The 12,949-nt window shown below is 44.0% G+C and overlaps 2 long non-coding RNA genes and 1 pseudogene across 2 annotated transcripts in view; 1 reads left to right on the top strand and 2 right to left on the bottom strand.

The window, feature by feature from the left end:
• Nucleotides 1–12,949, bottom strand: part of LOC129383223 (uncharacterized) — a 132,759-nt gene that overhangs the window by 33,849 nt on the left and 85,961 nt on the right. The gene's annotated exons all lie outside the window — the stretch shown is intronic.
• LOC126525218 (uncharacterized) lies at nt 100–11,234 on the bottom strand (annotated as a pseudogene).
• LOC140216764 (uncharacterized) lies at nt 11,953–12,904 on the top strand. The gene is made up of 3 exons (XR_011893450.1): nt 11,953–12,036; nt 12,202–12,339; nt 12,430–12,904. It is a non-coding gene; the product is annotated as an uncharacterized lncRNA (long non-coding RNA).

The raw sequence follows: 12,949 nt of genomic DNA, 5'->3' as shown, positions 1-12,949 counted from the left end.
ATGACACGATTCCATGCTTATTAAAAATGCCCACAATCCAGAGAAAAGTTCTTTTGAATTGAACAGCATTTATTTCACATCATTGAGACTTGAGCAGAACATGGCTACCTCATACACACAGCATCATAGCAGCTAAACATAAGGACAGAAGAACATGCAATGTCAAGAATATATATATATATATATATATATATATATATATATAGTCGTAAAAAGTCCCACAATTAACAACCTAGAAGTATTATTTTACTAGCATATTGGCCGGTGGGCTGACTATCAGAGTGAATGGGAGTACAAAACATGTTATTTTATTAGGCATCAGATAGGGAAAGCACATGTGGAAGGGCATGTGGCTCAAAACAGTGCTAGCAGTAAAAAAATAAAAGCAAAAAATATCTTTTTACAGTAAATAACACATGGGCAGAATATGTGGCTATTGCGATGAGTCATGACCAAGGCGTAGCTGTCCTCACTCTCCAAGAAGCAGAGGATGAGAATAAAAAGGGTTTCTGAATTGCAACCACAGAAGAAAGAACACATGGGTGGCTGTGATGAGCCACAACTATGGCAGCATTGTTTCTCCCCACCCTAAAGGGCCATTGAAACGGTTTTGAAAAATTTTGTAGACGTGTAGGATACAGCTAAAGTTAAATCATTTGCACCACAATTTGTGTGATTAAGAGAGCTATGGACGATTACAAGTTACCCTCCTCCACAGCCATGCATTTTCTCCCGAACTCGTTCGCAGAGTGATCGGGGCTAAGCTCCGCCTTTACTGGCTCTGCATTATGATGGCACATCGTGTCGTCTACTTCCGTTTCTCTAGGAGCGAGAGCACAAAGCCTCTCCAACCTCTTTGCCAGCTGCTTGGCAGTCGACCCCAAGCGAGAGCTATTGAAGCAGCATACGTTGCGAACATTCTGTCGCAGCACCGAACATGTCTTGTATTCCGGTTGCCACAGGCGAGCTGGGCGTTTCGACGGAATGGTAGAGGCAGAAACTCAACCTGATGAAGGAACTTTAGCATAGATGTATGTCAGCTGCCTGATTGGTCTCCACGGTTCAGTCCAGCCACCCGTTGGCGCATAGCTTAACCAGCCAAACAAAGAGCTAATGTTGCTATAACCAAGTGTAAAACATTTTAAACATTTACAAAAACAATGTGTTAACAATTACGTTCCTGCGAAAAATTTACGCCTGCAGCAAAGAATACGCTTCACACTGCTACTGTGTTTGGTTGAGCTCTGTGCCACCAGGTGGCTGCAGCATGCAGACCATTCATGTTTGTGCTTCTGCTCATCCCGTGAAATGGCACAGTCAAACGGCCAGGCCCTGTCCCCTTGCTCTTGCATTTACCTGAATACTGGACTAGTGAAACGCTGTTGTGATAGTAATATTTCGGTGTGAAGTCACGGCTGGAAACGCGCAAATCCTGGCGCTGAGTGGATAGCGACAGTACGATGCACTGCAGCCACTCCGCTCGTTTGCTGCCTTGCGGAGGGACGCGATGTTGCAGCTTGACATATTGCCAGTCGCTATGTTTGCAGCCCACAACGCAACAAAGTCGAATCATGGTGCTCGCGAAAAGGCTGAGACTGACTCTGGCCGCAAAGCTCTCGTCAAAATGGAGCACGTAACACAAGCAGACGACGCTTGCTGTGTGCCGGAAGTGTGTAAGTGTAGTGAGAAACTGTTCTTGTGCATTCTCTTTCTGTTACTTTTTTTTTATAGAAACAAATGAACATTCCAACTATTACAAACAACATTCGTTCACCATAAAGTTGGAAAAATTATTGATGACGTGCCTTGGGCAGCCAATCGGATAACTCGCCCTACTAACGGCATTAGGGAAAATAAAGTCAAATGGGTAGGGGCGGCTTAAAATTCAGCCGAGCGATGTGCTGTGATCGGCAGCGATGTACATTTTTAAAACTTTATAATAAATTGCACATTTTATGCGGAGCACTTAGATGCATCAATTAATGATCACAAGGATCACTCTAACGACTCGGTACGTTCGTGCAAAATTGTTTCAGTGTCCTTTTAAGATAAGGAGAAGCCATTTTTACTACAAACCTTCAATGCTAAGGGCATGCAACATAATAGCGGTTCAAAACAGCATAAAACATTCGAATAAAACAGGCATGTCAGCACAAAGCATAGATGGGAAATGCCATAGCTAAGAGGAATTTCTTTTCAACTTACAACAACAGTGTTCCAATCAGAAGGCAATCACGTAAGCTTGCCGGCACTTTCATTGATACCTAAGGCGGGTGTGTACCTTATAAATGAGATAGGACTTGCAAATTGCCCAGACGTGGTTAGAGAATGAAAGCGAAATTCTAATGTCACTTTTGAGGCCATTGAAAGAGTGACCAGGAAAGTCACCAACACACACATACATATGTGCTCATCTATACACACACATACTATATTAAGGCCACATATTCAAGCGAAGCAGGTTAGCCATAAACTGGTTACATAGAAATATGCAAATATAATTCAAAATACTCTCTGAAACAGATATAGGAAAAAACAAGGAAAACTGAAGAACCGCACCAGTTACAATATCAAAAATTCATTACAAAGACATTTCATGCAGCTTTTTCTCGAACGGCAAAGTAAGATTTCAAGACCACTTTCTGTAAACATTTACCATTGTAAGCAAACAAACCACCATTTACTGGCAATACTTTGTACTGCATGTAATAAGCTTCCCAGGTTCAAACTGACCAACATTATAAATATCTAGCTGTAAGGAATACAATCTCATAGTTGCCATAATTCTTAATTTAGATACTCTACACAATACAGCTAAAACTGAACAAAAGTGACATCTACCAACCATAAAGTTGGAAATGTACAATGTCTTTCTACTTAGCTATTGCACAGCCATAAACACCCTGTGCACAATGTTATTAAAATGGAAATTGTCTCTACAACATTTCACACGTGTAGCAAATGCTATAAATGAGCTTTTACATTTGATTGTTGAAAGGGAGCAGGTACCAATTTTTGTGGAACCTAATTCAGTGCAATGCAAAGCACAATGCTACCAATGGCACCCAACACAGCAGCAGCGGTAATGCCAGAATGCCATGAAAAATATTTTACATGAATTTTCCAATCTGTCGAGGTCATGACTTTTAAACAAAACTGTGCAATGGACATGCTTTTATTAATATAAACTACATTCTTTTCATGGCCACCATACTCTCCCAGCACATTTTAGTTAGCAACTGTAAAAGCCCTCCTTGAATTTCTAACCGAAAGTTTTGTGCTAATTGTGAGCTAGCTCCAGAAAAGCTCCCTATAATATTAAAATTAAAAAGAAAAATTTTCTAGGAAGGCGTCTACATTTAAATTGATACATGCACTCTGCTCAGCTCGCCAGCAGTGTTTTCTGTGCTAGCCTTACAAAAAATATTTTCCCGCCACATTCCATGTAAGTGCATGGGCTAACATCTGCTGATAATTCAAATAAAATTTCCTGCTCTGCTCTCCGAGATTCCATTAGATGATTTGTACTATAGGCACACTCAGAAGAGAACCTGCGTGACACAATAAATATTTTTACACAGCCACTCACATCTTTGAATGAAACAATGTGCTTGATTTTGAGGCACTTTCCTTGGCCTGTCACAAAAGCAGTGCTGTCTGTTTTGTTTGGCCTTGAGTACTGCTCACTGTGGAACATGTTCCCGGCTACAATGACTCGGTCATGCTCCACAACAGGGCCACAGATAATGTTGCAAAGATGTTTGCGAACAAAGCTGAGCAATGGCTCTGACACACCTCGTGGCTTGCTCACAAGGAGAACAGCATCGTTACTGTAGTGGCTAGGCTTTGCCAAAAATTGCAAAGTATGTGGACTTGCTTGTGCACTCAATCTCTTATAGTTACTGGCCATCATAATGCGTTCAACAATTTGAATAGGCACACCTTTGGCTGACATCACTAACTCTTTAAGGTGACCAATGTGGGACTCAAAACTGAAGCAAGAGTGTGCCCAAAGGGGACCTTGTAGGACAACACTCTTTGGGATGTGCAGTAGCTGGTGCACATTGTTGGCCATGTGCTTTTCACCATATAAAAACTGCACGTCAACAACAAACCGTACAAGGCAGTTTGTACTAGTAGTAATGTTGTCTTTGCTCACTGTGTCTTGCAACAGCAGTGCAATGCCTTGTACAAGAAGTGAAAAATGCTTAAAAAACTGTGCTGGCAAAAGCCCCTCAAGGCATGGTAATGAAAAGTACAACAACCACTGCTGCCATTCAGATGCTTTCCAATACTTTCGTACTGAAAGAGACCGAGGGAGACGCGACACACAAAGATGGGGCTTTGTTGCACATAGGCGCTCATCAATGATTGAAAGAACTTGTGGTGAGCCAATGTAATATGGCTCATTCACAGCAGACAGCCAAAGCTCTGTAAAATGTCGTGATACCCCCAACAGGACACAATGCATGTAATCTGGGGTGAAGCCCCAAATTACATCAAAGTACGGCAGGTTGATGAGAGGAGATGGGCCTTTTACACCTTTGTGTACTTGGTGCAGTAAAGATGCCTTCTCCATGTGTCTCTTAGTATTTTCTGCATTTCTTTCATCGTTGACGTTCATATCCATAGGATACTTGACAGTTCCTGTTTGACAAAGCAAGAAGAGTGCAAATGGAACATGAAAGGTCTTGCCTGTACAGTTAAATAAAATTATGGGATTTAACAAGTGAAATTGCATACTGGTTTATGAGGGACTCTGCAGTGGACAGCTCAGATTAGTTCTGATAAGCTGAGCTTCTTTTTTTTTAACATGCACCCAAACCACGGTAAATGAGCATTTTTGCTTTCTGCCCTCACCGGAACGCTGCTACCACAACTGAGAATTGAATCTGCCACCTCATACTCGGCAGCACAATACCATAGTTACCAAACCAGTGCAGTGAATGGCCAATGCAGTTACTGTCCAACAACATTATGAATGAATGTTTGATGTTTTGTGGCGCAAGGGCCAAGTATGGCCAAAGAGCGCCATGTCCGTGTTAATGGGCTTGCAGTGAAATCATGAGTTCGATGAAGTTGGTGTGACGTGGCTGTAGAGGGGCCTTAAAAACGGTCGCGCTAAAGTGCGCAAAATCTGTATAATAAGATTATGGCGATGACTTATGACGTGTACTATGAACATTAAAATGCATTTAAATAGAATGATACGATGCGTAAAAATATATAAGGTTATAAGATATGTTCGAGCACTACTGCCTCCTTAGAGCCCTTGAAAAAACAAGGGCCTGGAGGCATGTGCTAGGCAAAACTCTTATCGCAGCGGCATCCTCTGGAGCGAAGATGCTCTACGAATTTCTTGGGCATATAACGTGTAGTACGACATTATTTAAGAAGCTCAGGACTGTCTTGGTGTCAAAAAGCGGTTCCTTACCAAGAAACATAACCGGGTGTAGAGGGATGTGATGTTTGTAAGCAAGCGGAAAATGTTTCTTTCTCTCCGTTTCGGCTTCCCGACACTCCAGGAGCACGTGGAGGACAGTAAGCATCTCACCGCATCTACCACAGATTGGAGGTTCACTTCCAGTAAGCAGGTAATTATGGGTGCCAAATGTGTGTCCTATTCTGAGGCGACAGAATAGGACATCTGTTCGCCGAGATTTTGTTGGGGAGGGCCAAAAACCTAACTGCGGCTTTATAACATGCAGTTTATTATTTATCTCTGCGTCCCACATGCGTTGCCAGTGGTTTCGCAGTTTCTTTCGTATGTAAGGTTTCAGATCTGTGAGAGGCACCAAATGAGTATTATTAACAGCAGGGAGTGCAATTGACGTAGCCATCTGGTCTGCCAAGACGTTACCCTCGATTCCCCTGTGGCCGGGCACCCAGCATATGATGATTTGCTGGTTAGACAGATAAGCTTTGCACATGTCGGAATAGACCTCAGTAAGTACAGGATTTTTATGTTTGTAGGGTGACATTAAGGCCTTCACCACACTTAGGGAGTCTGTATATATTACGGCCTTTTGGAGTTTTGCTTTCTTTATATGCTTCACAGCCAACCATATAGCGTAGGCCTCTGCCGTAAAGATACTTGTTTCTGGATGTAGTACATCGCATTCCGAAAAAGAAGGACCGACGGCTGCATAGGATACTCCGGCATGTGACTTGGAAGCGTCTGTGTAGAACTCTGTGCACGAGTGTTTGTACTGAAGTTCTAGGAAATGCATTCGAATTTCTACCTCTGGAGCATGCTTTGAAACTTTTAGAAAGGATACGTCACATTCTGTGACCTGCCAGTCCCAAGGAGGTAATAGCTTGGTTGGGCGCATTAAGCGGTGCTCCAGGAGTGGGACATGCATTTCATCGCTAAGCTCTTTCACACGCAGCGAGAAAGGCTGTCTTATAGACGGACGGTTGCGGAAAAGTGTAGCATACGTCATATCGGTAAGGATATTAAAACATGGGTGTTCAGGAATGGAATGCACTTTAAGGAAATAACTAAAGCTGACGTATGATCTCTGTAAGTGGAGCGGCCACTCATTCGATTCGGCATATAGGCTTTCGATCGGGCTTGTTCTGAAAGCACCAGTGGCTAGTCGGATACCTAGATGATGGACAGGATCCAGCATCCTTAGCGCGCTCGGGGCGGCAGAGTTATACACTACGGCCCCATAATCCAATCGCGACCGTATTAGGCTCTTGTAGAGATTCATTAGACACTTTCTGTCACTACCCCACGTAGTCTTGGATAGAAGTTTTATTATGTTCATTGTTTTTAGACATTTTTCTTTGAGATATTTGATGTGTGGAATGAAAGTGAGTCTATCGTCAAGTATAATACCTAGGAATTTGTGCTCTTTGTTGATAGGAATTTGTTGTCCACACAGTTCTAAGCAAGGATCCGGGACCAGGCCTCTCTTTCGTTTAAAAAGTACACAAGAACTTTTGTGAGGATTGATTTTAAATCCGTTTTTCTCTGCCCATTTTGATACTTTGTTTAAACCATGCTGTACCTGTCTCTCGCACACTGCGAGGTTACAGGATTTAAAAGCTATTTGAATGTCGTCCACATAGATAGAGTAAAAAATGGCCGGAGGTAATGAAGCACGGAGCGTGTTCATCTTCACTATAAAGAGCGTGCAGCTAAGCACGCCTCCTTGGTTTCTTGTGTAAATGTTTCTTGTGTAAAAGGACGTGACAGTACATTGCCGACTTTTACACGGAATGTGCGATTGGACAAATAGCTTTCTATGAGGTTTAGCATATTACCATGAATGCCCATTTCTGACGGGTCTCTTAAGATTCCGTATCGCCACGTTGTGTCGTATGCCTTCTCCATATCGAGGAATATGGATAGGAAAAACTGTTTGTGTACAAATGCGTCACGGATGTTTGCTTCAATACGTACAAGGTGATCAGTTGTGGAGCGCCCTTCCCTGAAGCCACACTGATAAGGATCAAGTATTTTGTTCTGTTCAAGGAAATGGATGAGGCGCCGATTTATCATTTTTTCAAATACCTTACACATGCAACTTGTGAGGGCTATCGGGCGGTAGCTTGCCACTGAGGAAGGATCTTTGCCTTGTTTTAAAACAGGGACCACAATGGCTTCTTTCCATGCAGTCGGAAGGTACCCTGCGTCCCAGATAGTGTTGAAAAGTGTAAGTAGTGTAACTTGCGTGTCATTGTGTAAGTTTTTCATACATGATTCTGTCAGATCCCGGTGCAGAGCTCTTGCATGCGCTCAAGGCAGCTCTGAACTCTGCAATACTAAAAGGACGGTTGTATGGTTGATTTTGACGACATTTTCTGTTGAAAGGCTTACGTTCTTCTATTTGTTTGTATTTGAGGAAGGATTGTGAATAACTTGACACGTTCTCAAAATACTCCCCAAGTGAGTCTGCCTGGTCTTGTAGTGTATCGCCCTGTGTGTTTACCAGGGGGAGTGAATGTGTTTGCCGCCCTCTAATCCTATTAACTCTGTTCCAGGCTTTGGCCTCATCCCTAAACGAGTTAATACTCGATAAAAACTTGTGCCAGCTTTCTCTTCTGGCCTGTCGGCGGGTTCGCCTGCCTTGGGACTTTATTTTCTTAAAGTTTATAAGATTCTCTGCCGTGGGAGAAGCGCGTAGCAAGGCCCACGCCTTGTTCTGATTCTTACGGGCGATCCTACATTCGCTGTTCCACCACGGTACACGTCGTTTGCATGCCAGACCACTCACTTCGGATATGCATTTTGATGCGGCATCTATTATGAATGATGTAAGATACTCTACAGCAGCATCAATTTCTAGAGAAAACATGTCGGCCCATGAGATGTTAGTGAGACTTCGAAATTTCTCCCAGTCGGCTGTGTCTATCTTCCACCTAGGAGCTTGCGGAGGATATTCGTTTTCTTTAGATGTTCTTATCAGTATGGGAAAGTGGTCGCTCCCGTAAGGATCCTTCGTAACTTCCCATTCAAGTTCGAGCAGTATAGACGGGGTAACTATACTAAGATCTATTGAAGAAAATGTTCTGTTTGCTAGAGAGTAATATGTGGGTTCCTTTTTATTCAGCAAGCACGCACCGGAAGAAAAGAGGAACTGTTCAATAAGACGACCTCGCGCGTCTGTACGAGAGTCGCCCCACAGGGAGCTGTGGGCATTGAAATCGCCAAGAAGAACATAAGGTTCTGGCAATTCGTCTATAAATGACTGAAATTCATGCTTGTTTAATTTGAAGTGTGGGGGTACATAAAGCGAGCAAATGGTGACGAGTTTATTTGAAAGAACAGCTCGAACCGCCACTGCTTCAAGGGGCGTTCGTAGCTGTAAACGTTGACAGGCTACGCTTTTTTGAATTATAATTGCAACACCGCCCGACGATGCGACAGCATCATCGCGATCCTTCCGAAAAGTAACATATTGTCGAAGAAAGTTTGTGTATTTTGATTTTAAGTGTGTTTCCTGTAAACACAGCACCTTTGGACTGTGTGTATGGATGAGTTCTTGCACATCATCAAGATTCCTAAGAAGACCTCTGACATTCCATTGAATGATTTGTGTATCCATATTTAAAGAAATATAGGTGCTGTGTTTACGGAAACGGAAGGGATGCCTTACATTACAGAGCCCTTTCGAGGCCCTGTAATAGGTGTTTTGTTCTTTCTGAAGCGTTCGAGCGAGTCTCGACGCTCCTTAGGCGTTTGGTGCGCCTTGGGGACAGGTGTAGTGTCCATTGCCTCCTGTGAGACGCTGGACAAGCGCTCTTGCGAGCGAGAAGTTTTCAGGGGGAGTCCCGCCTTGGAAGGCAAGACCCCTGCGCTCACCAGCCCGGAGGTCGATGGGGCTCCCTGAGGGATTTGGCTGCGCTGGCCGTTGCCAGCGCTGGAAGGGGTCTCGGAGGTTGGGGCAGCTTCGGCTGCGCCCACCTTCGGGGTCGATGGCCCCGTCTGTTGGGTTGGCGGAGCAGCGCTAGCTGCAACCACCGCGGGGTGTCCAACAACATTAAATGTGATTATTGTGGATTCCAACTAACATAGGATTTATTTTCTAACGTTCACGCGTGATTATATATTGTAGAGGTACATTCAGAGTAAAAAACAATTGTGAGAAGTAATACAATAATACATTTAAAATATCCATCTGCATATGTGCTTTGTTCATTATAAGAAGCCTGAAAGTGGCTATAGGCAAGTGAGAGCTACAACTAAATATGAATAGCAAATCATAAAATGGCAAGATTTGTCACCAGCTGTGCTCACCATGCACGGTCTTTCCACGGTGCAGGCACCACCCGCAACCGTAATGCCCATTGTACTGGGTGAAGTTCTGAAGTGATGCTCGAGCCGGAGCATCAGCACAACAGCTGAGGCAGTACACCTGCAGCAAACACATGTTATCATGTTGACTGTTGTTTTTGTCTTAAAACAGACATTCTATTTTTAAAACACAATTGGTCAAGCTCTTACTCTAGAAGCTTCAGGCTTGTAAAGCAGGGAAATCATTTATGCCATTTTAAATTTGTCACATATCCTTCCTTAGTAGGCATACAAACTTAGGTATCTGTTTCAAACAGTAGTTCCGATGACATGCAGGTCTGACATTAGCTACTTGTAGGTTAACAAAGCACTGCAATTGTGCAAATTGCTGAGTGAAAACAGTTACGTAAATAATTCTACTCACCTCAGAATGAACTATATCAGTGCCAGCCATCCACGTCACACCACCAGTGGCAAGGTCCCTCATTTGCTGGACAAAGCTGTTGAGAAGCAGAGTCATGTTGGGGTGACTGACCGTACCATAAGGCACTCACGACGACATTTTTGTGCCGCATCTTCGGTGGCAGCTCATTGACAGTCAGCTGTATCGGCCAAATAGAAAACTTCGACGATTTAAAAACTGGGCTTCCGTCAGCATTGAAAGTGAGTGTCAGGTCATGCCTTTTCAATTTTTGTCTCAGCTCTCTGTACAGGGAACCATCCGTAATGTCAGACACTTCGTTCATGTCTCTGCCGGCCTGTACTTGGTCAATGGACTGCAGCCTTTTAACCAGTGCATTTGCGATGGGTTTCTCGGAGAGCAGCGAAGAAAGTTGCTGCACAATAGGCAAGGTGATAAAAAGTGACCGTCTAGCACCAAATTCCGCCCGCTATACTTTCTTTTACAGACAGAGCAGCTGACCTGCAGACTATTGCGTTCTTGCAGATCGCCCGATGTTTCCGCCAGTAAATTCATGCAAGGTGCACAGTAAAAATGGAACCGTGCATCACGGATATTGGCTCCTACTTGTTTTTTGAACAGGTACTTTGACGCCGGAATGTCGTGCCTATCAAGTATGTGCGCGATGAGCTTCTGCAGGGCTTCAACTGCCTTCCACGACAAGCCGAACTCCAGTGAAAAGTTCAGTGCCAGTACCAGCAAGTCGTTAGCAGACGTTTCATCGACGTCCTCAGTCTGTGCCGGTGGTACTTCACTATCACTTTCGATAGGCACTTGCGCCTCAGGATGTCTGGAGTCGTTCTCAGGTTCAAGGGTATTGTCCTGCATCATTTGCTCAATGTCCGAGTCGCTGTCTGTACACGGCATACCTGGCGCCAACACCGCATCACCGTTTCCATCGTTGTCTTGCGACATGGCTTGATAGGAATCGCACTGTGACATTGTACGTCTTTGAAGATACGTTCTCGTGGATCTCGGAAGGCCGTGAGCATTGTTCATGGGCCCTAAATACTGCTTCCGAGGACCCATGGCCGCGAAAATCTGAGCTAGCAATGGCCAACTGGCCAACACGGCAAACACAACAACGAGGGTAGAGTGGCTACCCTAACGAGGGCTGGATGATTGGATCGGACTGGATCGCACTGGATGGTAGTTGCGAAAAGAAATATCTTTGCTAAAACCACTGCACTAATATTTGTTACTTTTATTGACATGTAAGTATTTTTGTTACTCTAACATTTGTTTTGTCACTCTTATATATGTAGATTTTTATATTTATTACTACAATTTATTTTACTTTACCGAGCGCTTAAATTCAATGCAATCCGATCCGATCTGGGCAAGTTTACGGTGAGACCCACGTGAGAACTACGCCTTGAGTTGTGCGTGTGGTTGCATCGGTCGTGATTTGCAGTAGCTAGCTTACGTTAAGGATGTTTGCCGTCGTAAGATATACTAGCGATTTCGACGGAAAGCTTCACGTAATTCCTGCTTCGGATATAAAAAATTTTAGGCCGCAGAACAACTTAGATTTTGATAAATTAACTGTTTATTCAGTATTTTGGCGGGACCCGGTAGACGGCGAAAACACCGGCTACTACAACGCCCAAGTCCTGATGCTGACAGGTATGTGCTTTGGATCCATTGTGAGTTCTTGTTAAGCATTATTACCGTTACTATGCATTCTTTAGAAACCTAAGCCGAGGTCCGTCGAAGAATGGACTCTAAACGGCTGCAAAAGCCAAAGATTCGGGCGGACCTAAACAGCAGCTCGGACGAAGGGGCCGAGACAGCCGAGAGTACAACGCAAAGAAAAAAAGTGGAGAAAAAGGTTAGTGCCTGCCATATAAATCTGCAGTACTGCGGTATAGTTAGTGCTTATCAGAAATATGTGTGAAAACAAAGATGCACGCGATAGTCCTAATTTTACCAAAACAGCTTGTGTGTTTAATTTCACACATTGACAGAGTTCACGTGAATTGTTTATACCTCATAGACACAGAAAAAGAACCGGGAGACGGCAAGGGATGCGATGTACGAAAGCATCATAAACAAGACCCTGGAAGACGCACATGCGAATTTGCAGCAAGTGGCGCAGCGCCCCCAAGACAAAGTTGCGCGCACTCGCCAACATGTAAGTCACGCGAATGAACTCACGCTAGGCTGAAATAGTTGAGAACTGTGCGCTGCTAGTGTAATCAATGACCCACCTTATTGACTGCAGTGCAAGCGGGCCCGCACTGTGAGCGAGTCGGGGAGCTCAGACAGCGACTCCGATTCATTGTGCGCGCTGAGCGAGCTGAAAGCAGCGCAAGATAAAGCGCAGGTATGGAAGGCTAGGGCCATGGAATACAAGGAAGAGAGGGATTATCTCAGGGACCGAGTCATTTCTCTAGAGAAGTGCTTGGAGAGCAAGATTTTTCACTGTAAGTGTGTCATATTTTATTACTAATTCGTTCAATAAGTGCCCTGAGATGCGGCAGCGGCACACTATTGCTTACCCTTTAACTGCTTTTCTTATAATGGAAGGCACACTTCCCCAGCAGCTCTTTCAAGGCTGCAGCAGCAGCAAAGGTTTCATATTTTATTATTACTTCTAATGAGGTGGATGTATATGGCCATTTGAATTATTACCATGCATACTTAGAAGTATGTGGTAATTTTTTGTTACTGGTGTTTAGCACATACCGCTATGCAGGGCAGTTTATGCCCGGCGCCATCTGTGACAGTGGGCAGACTCGAAG

This window comes from Dermacentor andersoni, chromosome 3 (assembly GCF_023375885.2).
Source record: "Dermacentor andersoni chromosome 3, qqDerAnde1_hic_scaffold, whole genome shotgun sequence".
In the NCBI taxonomy this organism is placed as follows: Eukaryota; Metazoa; Arthropoda; class Arachnida; order Ixodida; family Ixodidae; genus Dermacentor; species Dermacentor andersoni.
Note: the sequence above shows the minus strand (reverse complement) of the source record. Positions and strands in the feature narration are given on the sequence as shown.